The 13,246-nt window shown below is 55.5% G+C and overlaps 1 protein-coding gene across 4 annotated transcripts in view; it reads left to right on the top strand.

The window, feature by feature from the left end:
• Positions 1 to 6,394: 6,394 nt before the first annotated feature.
• The window catches only part of FRMPD3 (FERM and PDZ domain containing 3), a 43,668-nt gene continuing 36,816 nt past the window's right edge, over positions 6,395 to 13,246 (top strand). For 2 of the 4 annotated variants that reach the window (XM_089536072.1, XM_089536075.1), the window contains exon 1: positions 6,741 to 6,817. The gene's annotated coding sequence lies outside the window, so the exon portion shown is untranslated. Of the gene's footprint in view, positions 6,818 to 13,246 lie in introns of all 4 variants that reach the window. The other 2 variants (XM_089536076.1, XM_089536071.1) reach the window with 2 other exon arrangements.

The raw sequence follows: 13,246 nt of genomic DNA on the forward strand, positions 1-13,246 counted from the left end.
AGACAAAGATTAATATAAAAAGGAAGGCAGCAAAAAAACAATAAGCGCTTAACAAAGCTGAAGAAGATTGTTAATTCTAATTAGAAGCAGGTCAGTCCCTGAGAGAAGCACCCTTGGATTGGAAGGAGGCTCAGCTGAGGAAGCAGTCCCCCCACTTTCTCTCGGGAGGGAAATCCTCTGTTACATGATGGGGGGGGGGAGGGTTCTGTTGTATCCCCCACCAAATAGGGTTCCTCCTGGGTCCCCGTGGAAAACATCCCCTTTACCTCGGAGGTAACGCTGTTAGGAAAGACTTCTGGGCTGACCTCAAGGCCCAGTGCAAGGCAAGATGACCACCTCCTTCTGCCACATTGGACCACTGGGAGAACATCCTACCACTCGCCTAACCCCTCTGCGGCTCTTGGGCAAGTCCTGGCCACAGCACATGGGCATGGTGACCGCTGAGCCTGCCCTCAGGCCATGTTTGCATCAAGTGGAATGGTGGGATTTCTTCCGTGAGGAAGTCATGGCAACCAGTTCCGCTTCGGGACCGGCAGAATTGTTGCTGTGAGCCTTCAAGTTGTTTCCAAATTATGATGACTCTGATGTGAACCTACCATGGGGATTTCTGGAGCTGAGAGCATTTGCCTCACAAAAGGCCACCCAGGGGATTTCCATGGCTGAGCAGGGATTCAAACCGTGTTCTCCAGGGCGGAAGTCCAGTGCTCAAACCACTATTCCATGCTGGCAGAATTACCTGCCCAGCCATTGCTGTTTCCTGCCAGGGTGGGTTGAGATGAGCTGGGAGCTTCTTGGTTCTTCATCCAGCCAAAGATCCTCCTTGCAGCATCTGGAGCTGGTCCTGGTCCAACCTACAGGTTTTTTTTGAGGGGGCACAAGGGGGAAAGGAGGGGATGTGCAGCTCACCTGCTGTTGGCACACATGTGCACAAGCACACACACAGCCTCCGCTGAAAGTTGAGCAGCTGCCGAAGCCACCCAGAGGAACCCATAAGAGGAAGAAGGATGCTCTTGCCAATTGCTACTGGAGGGGAATTGATAACATTAATTAAAAAGCCAAACCGTTTCCCCAGAGTGCCTTCCCTCTGTGGCTCTCAGGGCGCACAGCTGCCACCAGGTCATTCAGGTGGGCATAAGGCAATTAATGGAGCTGGAGGCCAGCCAGGAGAGCGGGTGAGAGGGTGCCCCTTCCCATGGTCCTGGAGGCTGAGCAAGCAGGGCCTCCGTCCTGGAAGCTGGTCTTCCACCCCACGGCTGAGTGTCCAGCACCATTGGCACTCAGGGGGTCCCAGGAGAGGGGGAAGACCCCTATTCATGGGCATGCTGTGCCAAGGAAACAGAGAATTTGTCATCTTTGCCCCATTGAGAATGGAGGGTGTCTGGCCAGCAGCTGCTCCCCTGTCCTGGCACAGACTCAGGATGCGCTCATTCTGCCCAGAGCATCTTTGAACTACAGTGCCCAGAATCCCCTTTCAGCACGGCTGCTTTGGTTATGCCCATCATCCCCATCTGCCAACTCTGCTCTACCTGTCCACATCTGCCTCAGACTAACCTACTGGAGGGGATGGCACTGCCATGGACATTGGAGGCCCTCTTGGCTGGCACAGCTGGGAGGGAGGGAGGGAGGGAGGGTGGTCTCCCTTCCTCACCCAGGCGGCTTCGATGATTGCTTTTGCCCCAGGTTTGTACCAGTCTAATATGGAAAATGAGATGAAGGGATTTATTGCTGCTGCTGCTTCCCCCTTGATCTTTCATTTTTTGATATTAAAATATGTTTAATTCATTGCTGCAAAGAACAAAATGAGCAGCAGCTGGAGAAGCCGCTTCCCCTGCGCTGCTCAAAGCCAAGGTTGCAGCCAGGCCAGCTGTCAAAGGCCAGGCTTCTCATTGGACAATTGCCGGTGGGCCTTGGGGGCTCTTCAGCCAGCCAGCCACTAGGCCATCACACACACACGCACACGCACACGCACACACGTGCATGCACTGCCTCCTACGAGGCCTGGCACAGAATCATAGACTCATAAAGTTGGAAGAGACCCCAGGGGCATCCAGCCCAACGCCCTTCGGCCATGCGGAAACTCTCAAAGCACCCCCAAGAGATGACAGATCAGGGGCCTCTGGCTGAGATGGACTTCAGCAAAGACAAGAAGGCAGCCTCAAGTTACAAACTCAAGAACTTTACTAATCGGGTTTAGAAGGCACATACCCTTGGAGGACCTGCATCATAAGCAAAGAAGAGGTTGGGTTTCTTTAAAAGGAAGAAATGCAGTGAGCTTAAAACTTTATCTCAAAATCCTTAAGCTGAGAAGAAAGAAAAGAGACAAAAGAAGGAAAGGCTGAGAGAGGAGGGGGTTGTGTGTGTGTGAGCACTGACCCTAGAAGTTTCTCAGGTCGGGTGGAGAGGTTGCTTAGATACAGAAAGCATTTATGGCCATGCATAGATGGACAAATGGGGAGCCCAGAGCTAAAGGATGCCTTTGGACATGCAGGGAAAGCCCTTTGCTAGCTACCCCCCCCCCCGCTCTAACAGCAGTGAAGGGGCCAGAGAGAATGGCCGGTTTCCCCCCAGGAAGTGACTGGAGCTTGAACCCCTTCCCAATAGTGTGTGTGTGTGTGTGTGTGTTGAATGGTGGATGCCCTTTTCGCGCACAGCTACACAACAGGGTCCAGGCCCCGGTTGCCCCCCACATTGTGAAAGCCCTCTTTTCAAATTGCTAAGTGGAGGAGCCCCTCAGGAAGCAGCCAGAGATGAGGAAGGGCCCCATTCCCGCTCTCCTGGGGGGGGGGGGTCGCCTGCACCGGAAGCACCACTGGCTTCTCATTCAGGGGGGAATGAGGGGCACTCACCTGCCATCCTGCTTTGCTCCCCAAAGTTCACTGCAGCTCCCCTGAATTGTCTCCCCACGTTTCTTCCAAAAGCTCCTCTTTCATGTAGCTGCTCCTTCCATTTACCCCACTGAACTTGCGACAGGGAGCTGGGGTGGCCCATGGGCCCCAAAGCCTTGGTCCAAATGGAGTGGGGGTGTTATGAGCATTCTCACTTTGTGGGAGCCAGCCCCCCCATACCCTTCTACGGGAGAATTGCCAAACTTTTACTGGGGAAGCAGCCAAGAGATGACACTTGGAAGTGGCATTTCTGCTCCTCTCTGTCATTAGCTACTCTCAATGGAAATTTCCAAGTCGAGTGGGCTTTTCCTCTTCTCTCTTGGTCTCTGGCTGAAATTCAGGGGATGGGGAAAGGGGAAATCGTCCTTTGGGGAGGCTCCAGGGCCACCAAGGTACCCTGTCCCCCAGTTTTGGCACTTTCTACCAACCCCACCCCCACCAGCAGCAGCCAGGGAGGCCCTGAAACATCCCCAGCTGGCACCAGAGGCTGGCAGGACTGTGGCTGTGAAGGGAAGGCAAAAGGGATGCTCCCCATGGCCACCCACCCCTTCCCTTCCTTTCCTGGGGGAGGGCAGCCAGAAAGCCAAGCAGGGGCCTCTTGGGAGCAGCAGTACATTGGAACTAGTAAATGGGGTTATTTGCTGAGAAGAATAACCTTTGTTAAGTTCAGGATCCCAAACAATGCAATGCAACTCTCTGGGTTGCCATAGCAGCACCATCAGTCCTTCTCCAGCCTGTCACAGCTTCTCTGTGTGTGTGTGTGTGTGTTTGTGTACACACACACACACACAGGGCTGCCTTTCGCACTCTGGCCCTGACTGCCGAGGAAGAGGAGGCTCTGGCTCTCTCTTCCTCCAGCCTCTCACCTTCCAGCCCTCTGCTGCTTCTGTCTATCGCTCTGCGGCAGAAAGGAAGCCTGCCTAGGCAGATGGGCTTCAGCCAGCCGCCAGCCAAGATAGCCATTGGCTCCCCAGCGCCCTGGGCCACTCAGAAGGGCCTTGGGGCCGGCAACACCTGGCTCCCTCTGCTGCTTGCAGCCTGTGGCCCTTGGACAGGCAGAGAGAGGAAGCAGCCCTGGCTGGGAGCAGCCCCTGACCGTCTGTGGTTCTGCCTGGAACACCCCTTGCTGAGAGAGACCCTCTTGTTGTCACCAACACACTGTTTGCACACACTCCTGGGGAGGGAGAAGGGCTGGAGGCAGTGTTGCCCATTGGGCTTCATGGGCCACAAATACGCAGGAGCAGATGAGAGGGAGGGAGGGAAAGGTCCAGCTGGGGAGGGCAGCTGAACTTCAGACAGAGGCCCTGGCACCCCTTGGCAGGGCCTGAAAGGGTGCTGGGCAGGATCCCAAAGCTCACTGGTATCTACTGGTAGCAATGGCTCCCTGCCACTCAGAAGCCTTGGGGGCTGATCACTGTGAAACTGCTCATCCATGGTCAGACCTTTGAGTTTCCATTTTAACAATGCTGACATTTGTTCTTTGTGTCCTTGACCCCTCCAGCCAAAACACAACCAGCCAGTTCAAAGCCACCAGCAAATGTACTCTTCTGAGTCCCACTGGAGCCCATTTCTTGCCCCCCTCCCTCCCCAAGCCTCAACCGAGGATTCAGTTCAGGTGCTCAGGTAGTCTCCCATTTATGGAGAGGCTGCCCTTCCACTTCAGTCTTTGCCACCAGAATGCAACGACAGAAGTGACTCTCATGACAGAGGGCCATAAGGTCTCTGAGATCCCAAGGGAGGGATCTGGCCAGTTTGCTTCCAAGAACTCTCTGGAAAAGGCTGGACAGCTCCTTGGCGCTGGGAGTGCCCTAGCTGCCAGGTGAGTCTCCTTCACCCCTGGGACGTCAATTAAGCGATCTGGGCCTCCAAAATGGATCAGGAGCAGCGTGTGGCCCTTCTGCCCTTCCAGGCAGGAAGATGAATGCCATCCCCCTGTAGCTGAAAGGCCAGGGAATGCTGAGAGAGGCTGCAGAGGAGGAGGACGCTGTCACTGGCACTGCTGGGCCTTTGTGGGCAAACAGCACCAAAGGCCCACCTTGTGCCAAGGGGAGAGGGGCCGGAGGAAGGAGGGTCACCACAGCTGAGGAAGGCATCTTTCCCCCTTTGGAACAGGCCTGGATCTGGGATTGTCCCCAAGGATATCTCCCTCACAGGCTGAACATGTGCCACTGCCCCCCCCCCAAAAAAAAAGCCTTCCAGGTGGGCACTCTCACAAATGGCAGCTGCTCACCTGAGAAATGGCGCTGGGGAAGAGTTCAAGGATGCCCTGACTGCCAAAAATACCCATGAAATGGGCCCCAGAGCAAACCAAGCCTAAATCCTCCCTAGGAGCCAAGATGGCTAAACTGAGGCTGTCCTACTTTGGGCACATCAGGAGACAATGTGGATCACTGTAAAAGGCAATAATACTTGGCAAGGTAGAAGGTGGCAGGAAAAGATGAAGACTGCTCTCCAGGTGGATAGAGTCCCTGGAAGGAAGCCCTGGGCGGCTGCCCTGACTGTGCAAGACAGAGCCCCATTGCCAGGGCTGACCAGGGCACCTGGAGGCCTCCCATTCAGGGGGCCTCCATAGAAGACCTGCCAGCCAAGCCTCCTATCCCTGATGGATCGGCCCCACCTTCCTTGGCTTCCCCATCGGAGGGATGGCCAGGGTCCGGGGGAGGAGCTTTGGGGGTCCCCCCTGGACTCTTCTTGCAGCTTCCCTTCTCTTCTCCCCCTTGAAGAGGATCCTCCTTGGGGGCCTTTTCATCAGTCAAAGAATTTCAAGGCTGGCTCTGATATGTTTTCCTTGCCTTCTGCTCTGCCGCCTTTTTTCTGGGCTAAGAATTGCTTTATTGGATTTGGGGGTGTCTTTGGTGCTATTTTTACAGGAGGCGGAAAGCAGTTTTAATGCAAGCTGCACTCTCTTTGGTGGCCCCACAGGATCCGAACAATGGACCCCCCAGAGGGAAAGGAGGGCGGGGCGGGAGGACCCCCCCAAAGCCCATCCCAGGACCCCCATCGGCTGCGATGAGCCCGATCCAGGGCCCGAGGGGCAAAAGGGGTAGGGACAGAGGGGGCGGGCATTTAAGGGGGTCAGTGCAGTTCCCCGGCCCAGAGGGTCCCCTCAGCCCTATCCAAGACCCTCTTCTAGGCCGGGGGGGGGGAGAAAGATTGCTCCCCCAGGCCAAGGAGGGAGGGAGGGGCATGACTCAGTCCCCCTTTTGGGAAGCAGAAGTGGGAGAGGGCTCCTCCGCCCCATGAAGAGCCTGGCCCCGGAGCCCCCCCCCCCCCGACTCTGCCTTCCAACCGAAGGAGCAGCGCAACGGAGGGGCCTCTGGGCGGGTATGGATCCACACTCTCTCAGAGCCCCCCCCCTAAGCATCCCTCGGAGGGCCCCTGTCTCTGCGGCGGAGGACGCCAGGGCTGCCTGGGAGCCAAGGGAAGGCGCTCTGCACGTGCTCAAGAGACCTCTGCGCCCCCCCCCCCCCCCAGCCTTTAGGGAAGGCTGAATAAACGCCTCCGGGAGGGGAGGAAAAGAGAGGCTCGGAGGCCATTTGCAAAAGAGCTCCTTCCTCGGGGCCTGGGCTATTGGGGGCAGAGAGGAGGAGGAGGGCTCTCTCCCCACAGACCCCGAGCCCCCCCCCCGATCCTTGCCGGATCGAGGCCCCTCTTCCCAACGGAGGAGGCAGCAGCAGCAGAAGGAAAGGAAGAGGAGGAAGGAGCCGCCCGCAAAGCCTGGTCTCTGCGGCGCCGTCCCTCCGCCTGTCTGCCGGTCAGTGGGTCCCTCCGTGGGTCCAGGAGGGGCCCCGACCGACATGGAGCCCCCGGAGCCCCGCCAGGAAAGGACGCCTGCCGCCGCCCCCGCTTCCTAGAAGCCCGAGGAAGAGGAGGAGGAAGTGGAAGGAGGAAGACTCGGCCGAGGAAGAGGAAGCGCCGCCGGAGGAGCCCCGGTAAGCTCCGCGGGCAGAGAGTCTCGCTCCCAATCCGGGCGGGGGACCAAGGGGTCCAAGAGGCCAGGCTGGGGGTCCCAGCTCCTCGTGCCCCCCCGCCTCCGCCTGCCCAGCCGCTCTCCGTCCGGGGCTGGGCTGGGGGCTGCCCAAGAGGGGCCCGTTACCCGAAGAGCCCCTCCAGATGACAGGAGGAGGAAAGGGAGAGGCCCTCAGGATGTCTGCCCCCCGTCAAGCCGAGAGGACCAGGCGAGGAGAAGACCCCCCCAATTGGGGCCAAAAGTCCCGGAGGAGGAGGAGGAGGGGGGTCCATAAGGAGATGAAGGGGGATAGCAGGGACTCTCACGCAGGCGCCCCCCCACCGGCAAGGGGGCAAGGGTATCTCCCCAGAAAGGCCCCGTCCCCCCAGAGCACTCCTTCCTTCCTTCCTTCCTTCCTTCCTTCCTTCCTTCCTTCCTTCCCTCCCTTCGTCTGCCCTCCAGGTGACAGGCGTGCATTTGGCACGAAGTCAGAGGGCAGGCGGGGGGCCTTGTGCCAATAAAGCCCACTCGTTGTCAGTCGCCTTGTAAGGTCGCCCCAGGTGAGCCCCATAAACGCGGGGGGGGGCGGGAGGGCAGGAGAGCCAAAGGCCAGAAGATGGGGGGCTGGGAAAGGGGCCATCCCAGCCCCCCATAAACCCCCTGCTCTTGTGCCCTTCCCCCTGGAAGATCTCAGGCAGCAGCCTCCTCTTCCTCCTCCTGGGGCTCCATGTTTTCCTTGCGAAGAGCCCTGCAGAGGAAAGGAAGGAGGACTCTTGGCCGGAGAGGAAAGGGCCATTGCTCAGAGCAGAGGAAGAGGAGGCAGAGCGGACCTTGGATCCGACACTCCCTTCCTCAAAGGCCTTGGTAAGTCAGTTAACTGGGAGCAGTGGCCTTCACAACAACAACAACAACAACAACAACAACAACAACAACAACAGTATTGCAAAGGCCTGGGCTGCATAGCGGTGCTTGTTTGTGGGAGACAGGGTTTGGCCCAGTGTTTCCTCCAGGAGCCAGGTGTTCCAGAGGCAGGAGGGATGCTGGTCCCAGAAGGCAAGGAGACCAGCCATTGGGGACAGGGAGGCACCTCTGCCCAGCCCCAAGTGCTGAGGGACCCCCCCCCCACCCGGAGCTGGCTGTGAGGAGGAGGAGGAGGCCCTCCTTGCCCAGGACCCTTGTGGGCCTTTGGCGATGGTGCATCCTTGTCATCCCCTCTTTGCCCAGGAGGATATTGTATGGAGTGTCCTCTCCCATTCCTAGCTCTAGCAGAATAAGAGCATCATAAGAACTCAGCTGTGTGAGCAGCTGGCAAACTCTCTGCTGGGACACATCCTGACCCTCCCTCCGTCCCTCTCTTCCTCTGGAGCACAGAAGGGCAGTCCGCCTTCTCCAGCCCAAAGGTGCCAAAAATGGCTGAATGTTCCTTGGGGAGCAAATGACCCTGGGAACCGTGGCTGCTTTGTGTGAGTGTGGATGAGGGGAAGGGGCTTCTTCCCTGAGCATCCATAGCATCCAGAAGGAGGTTGTCATTCTGGTTCTCTTGAGGCTGGCAAAGAGGAGATGACTGCTGCTCTGGTGCTGCTCCACTCCACCTGCTCAAATGGCTGCCTGGCCCCTGGCCTTCCAGGCACAGACCCTTCCTGGCTGGGTTGAAAGAGAAAACTGCCCTGGAGGGGGGCAAGTGCCCCTGGACTGAATGGCAGGGGCATGATGGGCGTCCTTTTCCGGCCCCCAGCAGCTAGCCCTGGTCCTGGCTTGGCCCAGGCACTGCTGCTGCTCCTCCTGCTGCTGCTGCTTATGGTCTTGCCCATCTCCTCCTCTTCCATCTCCGCTTCCTTTCCACAAGCGTTCTCTGTGTTACCTTTGGCTTGTTCTCAGCCCACTCTTGGCTCTTCACTTTGTGTGTTTTGGGGTGATGGGAGGAGGACGTTGCAAGTGGGGGCCCTGACTTTGGGGTCTGGACCCTCCTGGTGGTCCCCTCATACCAGGGGAGAGGTGTGTGTCCATCTGTCCATCTGTCTGTCTGCATGTGAGAGAGGGGGACTCTCTCCTGGAAAGAGAGAGAACTTTCTGCAGTGGGTCAAAGGAGCACTGGGGCCCAGAGGGCCTTGTGGAGCTGCTCAGCCACATCCGCCCTTGAGCCTCTGGATCCTGCTCAAAAGCCAGCCGCTCCATCCTCTGTGAGCCAGGCTGCAGCATCAAGACAGGCCAGGAAAGGAGCAGAGGCAGAGGGTTTGGGGGAGGGAGGCTTTTCCTGTCTTGCCACACAAAAGAAGCCCCCCTGGACCTCACCCATGAACATTTCCACAAGAAACCTTCAGCACCAAAGGCCTTGTGAGGCCCAACTCTCACACCGCAGGGCCATTGCAGTGTAGTGCCATGCAAGCAAAGGGAGCCCAGCCTCTCAGCACAACCTGTTTGCAGCTAAACCTCCTGGAGAGCCATTAAAATGGCAGGCAGCTCCCAGAGCCCCATCCCTAGCAAGAAACTGGGCAGGGGCAGGGGGCAGACCCAAGGAACAGTTTGCCTGCCAGTCTCAAGGCCAGGTTGTCCCAGTTCTCTCCCCCACAATAGCATCTTGCCCACAGGGAGAGTGATAGGCAGAGAGTCTTCACCAGCTCTTTCCCTTCCCTTGAGGTAAGAGGAGATGCCTACATAGAGATGGCAAGGAAGAGGAGACAATCAGAAGAGGCAGAGAATAGGAAAGAAGGAATATTTGGAAATGTTTTTTTTCAAATAGTAGTTTAAAAGCATGTTTTCTAGTGTTGAGAAACCCTGGAGGGAAGCATCCTGGGCTAATGGGGATCTTTGCAGTTCAGGACTTATTCTGTGCAAAATTCACATGTGGTTGTTTTGCACAGAAAACAGCATTTTCTGCATGGAATATAATATTTCTACACAGAAGTAGTATTTCCTGCAGAGTACCTTCTCGAAGCAGGAAGAAAATTGCTAAAATTACTCATTGTTTCCTCTGAGAAGTAACTTAGTGAAGAATTACCATCTCTGGCAGAGGGCATGCACTTGGGGCCAGCCCCCAAAAGGGAGAGAGAGAATGGAGAAGGGCTCCCCAACATTTCTGCCTTTGGAAGGAGGGGCAGTTTTAGGGCTTGGTGAAGACTGCAGGCAGAGGGCCTTCCTAAAAACATTTAGCAGCCTGACTCCTCTCTTGGAATCCAGTCAGACCATCTGCAGTGCCTCTGAAGCACTAAATCTGTCTTCTCGTTGCTTAGAGATCCAGTTGCTCCATCCACAACCACACGCACCATGCTGGCCTGGTCCTGGGAAGGCAAGGGGCCTGGGGAGGGGGCTCCAGAAAGACCTTCTTTGGAACCCCCCTCCTCCTCCTCCCACACACCCCACATTTGTTAGGCAGGGCCCCCAAACACACACCCGAAGGCACAGGAGGAGCAGATCTGCAATGTCAGGTTGGAAGGAGGAGGAAGCGAGGGAAGGAAAGCCAATCTCATTTGCACTTCAAAGACACGAGGGGCTCCCTTGGGCATTTTGGGGGGAAGAGATCACGTCCTGTTAGTAAAACCTCCAAGGGCCCGATACGTGTGTTGTGTCCCTAAAAGATGATACAGGGTCTTGAATCTGAAGGGTTCCCTTCCCACCTGAATTTATCACTTCAGGATCAATATCAATATCGATATTATCTGGATATCAGTAACAAAAGAAAGCTAGGCCTGCCACACCATCTTCTTGGCCTAACATGGGCACAGAAACTGCCAGTTGGCGCTGCTGAATTTTCCTAATTTCTCCATAGGCTACACAGGGAGAGATGCCTCAAAAGTGGCAGAGGTGATATATGTGTGTGTGTGTGGGGGGGGGGAGGGGTCACAGAGACCTTTGGGAGAAAGAGTGCCAGTGTTGGTCTTGGGACACTTTTCCAGGTGAGGGCCAGTGCAGACTCACCTGGTGTAGTTGTGGGCGGACACTAATGATTTCTCTGTGGCTCCTGTGGCTCCTTTTCCTCTTCCTCCTTGTGTGGCTCTGAGTGTCCCTTGGCACTGCCTGGGTGGGGGCTGCGTGGCGCTGCTCACTTGCCAACTGAGCCACTGGCTCCATCCTTTTCATTTGGTGGGGGTAGGGAACACCCCCCTTCTGTATGTAGCTAACTGGCTCCAGAGCCGAAATGCCAGCCCAGTGCCCAGTTTGCCTCCTCTTCCTCTGATGAGAGTTGTTGTGCAAGACTAGAAGACTGCTTTTTGAAACTTGTTTGTGAAAAATCCATTTGTGCAAAGGATGTCCTGGTGATCTTTGGTGAAGAGCCTTTTGGCGCAGCCTAGGCCCATTGGCACAGACAGGCAGACAGCCCTTTGCAGAGCTTGTGCCCAATGGTCTGGCCTTGCAGGGCTTCTGGCCAATGGAGCAAATCAGATCTCTATTTTGGGGTGGGGATGGGGGGGAAGGATAGTCCCTAGCATGGCGCATTGGTTTCATCACAGGACTATGGCTCCGAAGCTTTACCCGTGGGGTGGGTGGGTCAGTGAGGGTTTCCTCTCTCAGGGAAATGCCACCAGAGTCGCTGGATTTGTGGCACTGGGGCAATGGCTCCTGACTTTTCCTGCCAGTCAATGGTCCTGTGTGCGCATGTGGGGTGGTGGTGGTGGTATTCTTGGTTGTACTTGGTGGCAATTTTTCCCTTCCTGCCCTCAGTTGTTGTGCCAGCTCTACATTTGGGTTTTGGAGGAGGGTACCAACTGTTCTTGAGTTTCCGGGGGAATGGCTGTTCTTTCTTCCTCTCACAATATGTCCAGAGTGCTGGTGGAGGTTTCTGTTTTACCTTGGTGTTACCCTCTTCTGCAAAGTGCTTCTATGCAATGTCTTTTTCTTTTTTCTCTCTCTGAAGTTGTTTAGCATATCTGGAATCACACAGAGTGGCTTGCATGCATGGAAATGGAGAGTGATAAGCTCCAGGAATGGCTTTGATTGCTTTCTTCCTCTTACTTGTCCAGGAAATTGATACTGCTGTGAAGTGTGGGGTTTAGGTGGGGCATTCTGATGGCGTTTAGAGAGGCTTCGTGGTAAAAAACAGGGAATTTGCTAAGAGTGGTGATGGTACAACGGGCTCTCTAGTGGATCTCCAGTAAGGCTGAAAAAATGCATGCTAAAAAGTGTGCCTGAAGAACACAGCAGAACCAAATGAAATGGAAGAACGGAGCGCAGCACAGGGAGGACTCGACTTGGAGGCTCTTCACACAGTCTCAGCTAGTTTATTGTCATTGCTACAGCAGGAAAAAAACCCTCCCTCCAAGTCTCCTAAATTGCAGAAATATTTTATGACAAGCCATAAATTGAAAGAAATACCTTATTATTCATAAAGTGTTGCGTTGGTGATTCTAAGCCACTTCATGCCTGAGGCTTCTCTGAGATTTGTGTTCAAAGCAGGTCTAAACCCCCCTCTGTTTTATACTTTAATGACTGAATTAAACACCCAAAATTGGCTCAGTAGCTCTTCTGGGATCAGGCGGATTTCTTGCATCTGCTGGTCAGGGGAGCCTTTGCCGTGAAGGCCTCAAAGGCCCACAAGACTCCCTGGTCCCTCTGCAGCTGGTGCCACCCGCCTTGCCATCGCGGAGGCAGGAGAGCCCCTTCGCTGGGACCGGGCGGCCTCTAGGGGGGCAAGAAGTGGCAGGGCTGAGGCCTGAGGGGGACCCATGGCCTCGAACCTGCTCTGCCCCCTTCGGCGCATGGCTGCATATTCCCCAAAGCCAATGGCAGAGAAGGCTCCCTGCAATAAGGCAAAACTGAAGCGAGGGGAGAACCCTTTGGGCAACAAATAAAAGTGGGCAGAAAGGGAAGAAAACAGGGCAAGGGCTGGGTGGTGGTGTTCAGGTAGAAATGGGGCATTTAGGGATCAGCACGGCAGCCAGCATGGTGTGATGGTTTGAGTGTTGGCCTAGGAACGCTGGGAGACTAGGGTTCGAATTCCCACTCAGCCCAGCCATGGAAACCTATTGGGTGACCTAGGGCAAGTTACACTCTCTCAGTCTCAGAGGAAGGCAGTAGTGACAAATTCCCTCTGAACAAATTCTGCCAGGAAGCCTCAGCCTTAGCGTTGCCAGAAGTCAGACTTGTGTGACTTGAAGGCACACAGCAACAACAACAAGAGTGGTGGAAAGAGGAACAGAAGGTGTAGGATGCGAGGAGTTCCTCACCCCAAACCCAAACCCCGATGAAAATGTCTGGAATGGCAACATAAATATTTTGCCAGCATTGTGCAATTTCCTTGGATTGATAAGGAGGTGACTTTCAAGCAACTGCATGCTGCTAGCAGTGAAACAGTTCAAGAATTTGTCACAGTGAATAGTTAGTTTCCAGGCAACCCTGTTGGCTGGCCATCTAAGACAATGGTCTATTAAGTGCAGATGAAATAAAGTGAATTAATGGAAGGAAAGGCAGAGGGCAG

Source organism: Sceloporus occidentalis, unplaced genomic scaffold (genome assembly GCF_023333645.1).
Source record: "Sceloporus occidentalis isolate IW3139 unplaced genomic scaffold, rSceOcc1.0.p SCAF_8, whole genome shotgun sequence".
Taxonomy (NCBI): Eukaryota; Metazoa; Chordata; class Lepidosauria; order Squamata; family Phrynosomatidae; genus Sceloporus; species Sceloporus occidentalis.